Below are 7,807 nucleotides of genomic sequence, written 5' to 3' on the forward strand. Positions count from 1 at the left end.
ATGTTTTTTTTTCAACGCCAAATGCGATTTTTTGTTTTTCTTCCTGTTTTCCTGTTTCCCGGCCTAACGCCGTTACGGGAATAAGCCAAATACCAAAGACTGCTATACTAAAGTTCGCGTTCACTTTTTCCAAACATAATGTTCAGAAATATAACCCGTCTAAAATGTATTGCCAAAATCCCGACGCAATTAATCGAAAAAAAAATCTCGATTTTATTTTATTCGTTCAATACTGCACCTTATTTTTATTATTATCCTCATAAATTAAAAAATATATATATATGAAAAGACTTTTTTGTTAAAATCATTAACCCTAGCGTTGTTTAGAGGTCTTAAATTTAAAGGGAGGTCACCACTGCTAAAATAACAATACCGAAATTCAGCATCCGGTGTGTATTCCCTAATTCCGGTCGTGAGCGGTGCATTTTTGGTATTCGTCTGCAGCAGATATTGAGGGAAGAACTGTTCTGTTGACAGCTCCTGGTCTTGGTATATTTTATTTAAAAAAAAGGTTTATTTATGAATTATAATTGAGAACTAAATAACAATAACCAACTTAAATATAAATTGGTATAATTATCCACATAATTAACAAATTTCACATAATTTCTTTATTCGAATCCACATTTGTGTTATTCAAAGTACTGGTAGTCAAGAAACTTCACGTATTCATGTATTTATGGAATAGACATTTCAACATTTAATTTCATATTCATGTAATTCAGTTGTATATATTATTTTTACTGGCATTTTTTCACTACTTATTAAAGTCTTATTCCAATTATAATACCATTGAGAAATAAGCATTGACTTATTCAATTTTCTGATACCATAGGAAAAGTAGCATTTAATTTGATATTTCAATTTTTTTATTAAAGCGTTATTTTGGCTCACTAAAGTAATACATTTCCCATTATACAAATGTCTTCTACAAGTCGCACTGAATATACTTACTGCATCCCTATGCATATTGAAAGTAACTCAAGTTAAACGAAAGCAACAAAAGCAAATTCTAGAAAGCGTACTTACGCCGAAGTTACAAAAAATAATTTAAATAACCCAAAGGTCAAAACTACAGAAAATAATATTTGTGTTTCACATGACCATTCTTATTTTAGTCACTCTGTTCAAAGACCTGTTTACTTCACCACTATTTGTGGTAATACAAATCATTTTATTTTTTGCAATTGCTGAATATAATTACTGCATGCAACCACACATTGAAAATAGCTTGAGTTCAAAAGCAACCTGTTTGAATACAAAGACTCACAAAAAACGTACGTACGCTGAAGTAATCCGAAAATTACAAAAAAATTAATAACAAGTGATTGACTATTGTTCTTTGATAATACTTGAAAACGTCTTACTATTTATTTTTTATTGAACCAATCTTTTGTATTATCCTTAATGTTCTAAGTTGTGTGTTTCCAATTTCAGCCTCACCATAGACCAGGGCTCACAGCCAGTTTTCAAACACAACATGCGCAGCCTGCAAGATGAGTTGTGAGTATAATTTTTAATGTTTTTAATGTTATTACAATAACACTGTAATTTTTAAATAGCTTTAAAATAATTAAGCTTTTGCCCGTAAATTAGGTAGCACCTATAATCATATTAGTACTAATAGTAGTATGTTATGTTATATCAGAGCCTTACCTGCTTTGAATAGCTATATACAGAATATTTACACATGTTACGCAACATTTGATTGGCTGACTAACTCGGGAAAATTCTCTCCTCTTTTGTTTAATGCACTCTGCCTTTACTTACTGCACCGCTCTTTTTATATTGCACGCCGCTTATATTTAGTTTTGCACTCCTCTTTTTTCTTTCTCGTGGCCACGACAAAGCTAACTCATAGCCACGAGAGAGAAAAAAGAGGAGAGCAATTTAAAACAAGAGAAGCACCGCTCTTTTTTCAATTGAACGCCACTTTTATTTAGTTTTGCACTCCTCTTTTTTTTTCTATTTCGTGGCCAAGACATAGCTAACTCGTGGCCAAGAGATAGAAAAAAGAGGAGAGCAATTAAAAAAAGAGAAGTGAATGTCACCTCTATGCCAACGTAGTTTGCATTATGACCAATATTCTTAAAACTCTTTGTTATGCTTCCCTTATTGTATACAAGGGTGTAAATAAAGAGTTGTTCTTTTCTGTTCTGTAGAATAGCCTGTTTCTCATCAAAGAAAAACCTTTACCCATGTATGCCTAGTGGACTCTCCCACCCTTCTAATTTGGATCACTTTATTTCCAAAGGTCAGGATGTCTAGTATATTTATTTCTATATTTAGAATATTTCTTAGAGAAATTCCTTTCAGCAAACAGCGCAGATCCAGATGAGACGCCGCATCATCTGGGTTTACGCTGTTTGCCAAGGCATTTTTTCTAGACGCTAGGCATAAATGGATTAAGCGATTGTCAAAATAATAAACGAAACATAAAAATTATAACTTACACTGTTAGAAACTGATTGTGTATACACCCTCAGTGCATGTTATCCCATACACCATCACTCACTTACTAAGGCTCGATTGGTCATTCTCGGCTCGGGTACTACTTACATGTACCCCGGGTACTCTTAAGTTTACTTACATGTACCCCGGGTACGGTAAATAATCTTTAACATATCCGTAATTATTAGATTGTACCCGAGTTGTATATCCGCCCAAAATCCGATGTCGTAAAACATGCTACCGATGAACGTAAACAATATTGTTTACCTTAAACAAACTTCTCTTTTAACAAATCTGCATCAACATGCTTTTTGAGTATGAGTGTTGAGAGGACGGCGTAGGAATAATCAAGTAGTCAAGAATGCGTCTCTGTCTCTGCTTTTATTCCTTTCATATATAATGACGATAAGGATTGACGACTAAAATTGACGGCAATTCTCACAAGCATTGACGACTAACACTGACGACAAGCATTTGTGAGTAACATTGACGATTCTCCACAATAAATGATATTAAGAATAAAAAATGAATAATAAGATTATAGTACAACAGATATGATTTTCAAAGTATAATATAATAGCATACACTCATTAGAATAAGAGGTTTCATAAATAACAATTTGAAACATTTTCAATAAATATCGAAATATCTTATACAATATTTATTACACAGCATTAATTCATTGTTAAAACATAATATAAATACTGAATATGGTGTTCCCGATTTAACGGACCTCGCAAACCAAATAATGTTTCTTTTAAAAATCTATGACGTCAAACGGTAATGCGTGAACGTGCGACGTCGCGGAAAAATATTATACTTCACGACGTCATACAATGACCAGGGATGGAAATTCTTGATTGCCCGTGAGCCCGGGGCCAGTACATTTTGGCCTGGGCAACTCAAATTCAAAAGTTAGTAGTCCGGCCGGGCAAAATGCTTTTAAGCTTGAAACAATTCATTGCAATTAAACATTTAATAAAAGTGGCGTCTGTGAGTTAATAATTAATTTCATAAAATTCATTTATCAAAGCCAATGAAATGATTAAACTCAGACTTATGACATAATACTGAGACAGTTTGTTTATGAAGCAATGTTGTTGTTTAGTTATCTTTAATTTTATATAATAAAAGAAAGTCTTATATACACATGACCCTACATGAACATGGTAATGGGCTCGTTAGTCTTTAGCTGGGAAACCAAAATACAAAAGATGGTTGCACGTGTGGGCAACCAATTGTAAAATGATAGTTTCCATCCCTGGTGACGCGACTTTAAACAATTTAAGAATTAAAATTAAATCACATTAATGATTTTAACAATGAGTTTTGATAATATAAAGGCCATTTAACAGAAAATTGTTATAAGATTGAGAAAGAAATAGCCCTTAGAAAAGATACATTACATATGTTTGAACAAAATTGGAATCAAATTAAATTTTCATAAAGCTTGTCCACTTATATACCTATCACTTTATGTAAGCTTATCATTTCCTATATTCCTTCTACTATTTTTTTCCTTTTTAGCTCAGCTGAGCACAGCTTGCTCATGGTGAGCTTTTGCGATCGCCTTTTGTCCGTCGTCCGTCGTGCGTCGTGAGTCGTCCGTCGTCCGGCGTCAACATTTGCCTTTTAACACTCTAGAGGCCACATTCATTGTTCAATCTTCATGAAATTTAGTCAGAAGATTGGTCTTAATGATATCATGGATGAGTTCGAAAATAGTTACGTTTGCTTGAAAAACATGGCTTCCAAGGGCGGGGCATTTTCCCTATATGGCTACTGTAAAACCTAGTTAACACTCTAGAGGCCACATTTATTGTCCGATCTTCATGAAACTTGGTCAGAAGATTCATCCCAATAATATCTTGGACAAATTCGAAAATGATGTAGGTTGGCTGAAAAACATGGCCGCCAGGGGGCGGGGCATTTTTCCTTATATGGCTATAGTAAAACCTTGTTAACACTCTAGATGTCCCATTTATATTCCGATCTTCATGAAACTTCCTCAGAAGATTTGTCTTAATGATATCTTGGGTAAGTTAAGAAATGGTAACAAGGGGCGGGGCATTTTTCCTAAAATGGCTTTATATGACAATAGTAAAATCTTATTAACACTCTAGAGGCCACATTTATTGTCCAATCTTCATGAAACTTGGTCAGAAGATTCATCCCAATAGTATCTTGGACGAGTTCGAAAATGATGCCGGTTGGCTGAAAAACATGGCCGCCAGGGTTGGGGCATTTTTTCTTATATGGCTATAGTAAAACCTTGTTAACACTCTAGAGGCCACATTTATTGTCCAATCTTGATGAAATTTGGTCAGAAGATTGGTCTTAATGATATCTTGGATGAGTTCCAAATTGGTTACGTTTGAATGAAAAACATGGCCGCCAAGGGGCGGGGCATTTTCCTTAAATTGCTATATAAGGCTATAGTAAAATCTTGTTAACACTCTAGTGGCAACATTTATTGTCCGACCTTCATGAAACTCGGTCAGCAGATTCATCCCAATAATATCTTGGAAGAGTTCAAAACTGATGCCGGTTGGTTGAAAAACATGGCCACCACGGGGGCGGGGCTATTTTCCTTTTATGGCTATAGTAAAACCTTGTTAACACTCTTAAGGTCACATTTTTTTCCGATCATCATGAAACTTGGTCTGAAGATTTATCCCAATTATATCTTGGATGAGCTCGAAAATGGTTTTGGTTGCTTTAAAAACATGGCCACCAGAGGTGGGGCATTTTTCCTTACATGGCTATATATAGCTATAGTAAAACATTGTTAACACTCTAGAGGTCACATTTATTGTCCAATCTTCATGAAATTTGGTCTGAAGATTGGTCTTAATGATATCTTGGATTGGTTTGAAAACAATTATGTTTGCTTGAAAAAAAATGCCTTCCAAGGGGCGGGGCATTTTTCCTTAAATGGCTATAGTAAAATCTTGTTAACAATCTAGAGGCCACATTTACTGTCCGATCTTCATGAAACTTTGTCAGAAGGTTCATTTCGATCATATCTTGGACGAGTTCAAAAATGATGCCGGTTTGCTAAAAAACATGGCTGCCAGGGGGCGGGGCATTTTTCCTTATATGGCTATAGAAAAACGTTGTTAACACTCTAGAGGCCACATTTAATTTCCGATCTTCGTGAAACCTGGTCAAAAGATTTATCCCAATAATATCTCGTTATCTCAGGTGAGCGACTTTTGGCCTTTCAGGCCCTCTTGTTTTGAAATCTTATAAAATCATTGATTATATTAAACAGAACACATTCTGTTGTCTCTGATAGAAATTGTACAACCAAGGTCTAAAAAAGGCATTTTTTCTGTATACTCTGTTAGAACCATTGTCTGCAAATGAAATACATGTATGTATACAAAATATACTTTAAAATGAATAAAAAAAAGAGAAAATGACATAAATGTGAACACAAAATAGCCGACAACAACCGATTTAGTGTTAAAATTCCCGGGAACGTTTTAGTATATTTACCGTACCCAGAGTATTATTATTATATCTCACCGATTACCTTTACCTTGTGTTTATCAACCTGAAATTTATGTAAAATCCGGCTTTCTTCGCTTTTATTTTTCATTCACTTGATTACGCAATTGTTGAAGTATCTCGTGGGAAATTATTTGAATCTTTGGATTTTAATGACGACAAGCTGGAAGTGTTATTATATTTTAAAAAAGAATCTAAAATGTATTTAAGTAGTGTGTGTTTGTCATGCATAATTCAGTGTTTTTCAGAAAAATTTGAGTAGCCAATTATATGGCCGGCAACTATGAAGTAAAACGAAAGCATTTGTGACATTTACTTTATATATTGGGGAAAAGTAGCCGGCATCAAGAGTAAATATAACCGCTGGCTGCCGGTATTTATAGAGAATACTGATAATGGTAAACTAAATAAAATAACTCTCTGCGACAGGATAACAGCTTTGTAAAATTGTTTTTTGAGTTATATTGGTAAGCAAATCATACAGGTGTAATTAAAAAATAGTGTGGTTAAAAATTAATTTTGAGAATGGGATGGAAGTACAGAAAATGAGGAGCATACAGGGATGGAAATAAGTGGTTTCCCGTGAGCCCGGGGCAAGTAGATTTTGGCCTGGGCAACTCAATTTCAAAAGTTGGTATTCCGGCCGGGCAACTTGTTATTTTTAAGCTTAAAACAATTCATTGCAATACAAATTCAATTACAATTCACCACCATGGATCAATACTAGTTAAATAACATTCATTATTTAGGAAAAGGAAATGATTTAATTCAGACTCATAATAATACATCATGCATTGAACATGTGTATTGTCAGCAATTGTATTTAATTATCTATTATTTTATTAATAGAATGTATAATATACACATGTTCATATTTCTGGGCTCGTTATTCTTGATCTGGGCAACCAATATACTAAAGATGGTTGCCCACAATAGTAAAAAGTGAGTTTCAATCCATGGCATATCATTGTAACTTTATTGTTATAAGCATTGAATTAAAGTTGTGATTGAGGTTAGCTTGTTGTTTATAGTATATTTACTTTTTAGCTCGACTATTATATATGAAATATATATATTGGAGCTATCCTACTCACCCCGGCGTCGGCGTGCGCGTTGGAATATTTGCGTACCACCTCAAATATTCCCTATGTCCATTGACATATTGCTTGTGTATTGTGCATACTTCTTTACCAACATGATCCCAATCTATAAACAATAGCAGACAACTGTATCAAGCATTTTGTAAGAATTAGGCCCTTATTTCACTTAGAATATGCATATTATTCATAAATATATGCTAAAGTTTGCGTATCACCTCAAATATTTTCTATGTCCCTTAACATATTGCTTTCTTATTGTATTTTGCATACTTCTTAACCAACATGACCCCAATGTATAAACAAGAGCAGATAACTGTATCAAGCATTGCGTAACAATAATGTCCTTTTGTTCACTTAGAATATGCATATAATTTATAAATCTATGTTAAAGTACCACCTTTAAATTGCCGTAACTTCTTTATTATGCTCCCTAAATTTTTTATGTATTTATTTTTTTTTTGGGGGGGGAGCATATAGTCGCCGCTTCGTCTGTCCGTCCGTGCGCAATTTTTGTCCGGGCTATTTATCTGCAACTAATGACAGGATTTCAATTAAACTTTATGGGAAGCTTCACTACCAAGAGGAGATGTGCATATCATCAGCCGGTTCTGGTCGGATGATTTTTCACAGAGTTATGACCCTTTGAAATTGTCCATTAACTGTACATATAGTGCAATTTTTGTCCGGGCTATTTCTCAGCAACTAATGTCCGGAATTCAATGAAACTTTATGGGAAGCTTTAC

Source organism: Dreissena polymorpha, unplaced genomic scaffold (assembly GCF_020536995.1).
Source record: "Dreissena polymorpha isolate Duluth1 unplaced genomic scaffold, UMN_Dpol_1.0 chrUn044, whole genome shotgun sequence".
NCBI lineage: Eukaryota > Metazoa > Mollusca > Bivalvia > Myida > Dreissenidae > Dreissena > Dreissena polymorpha.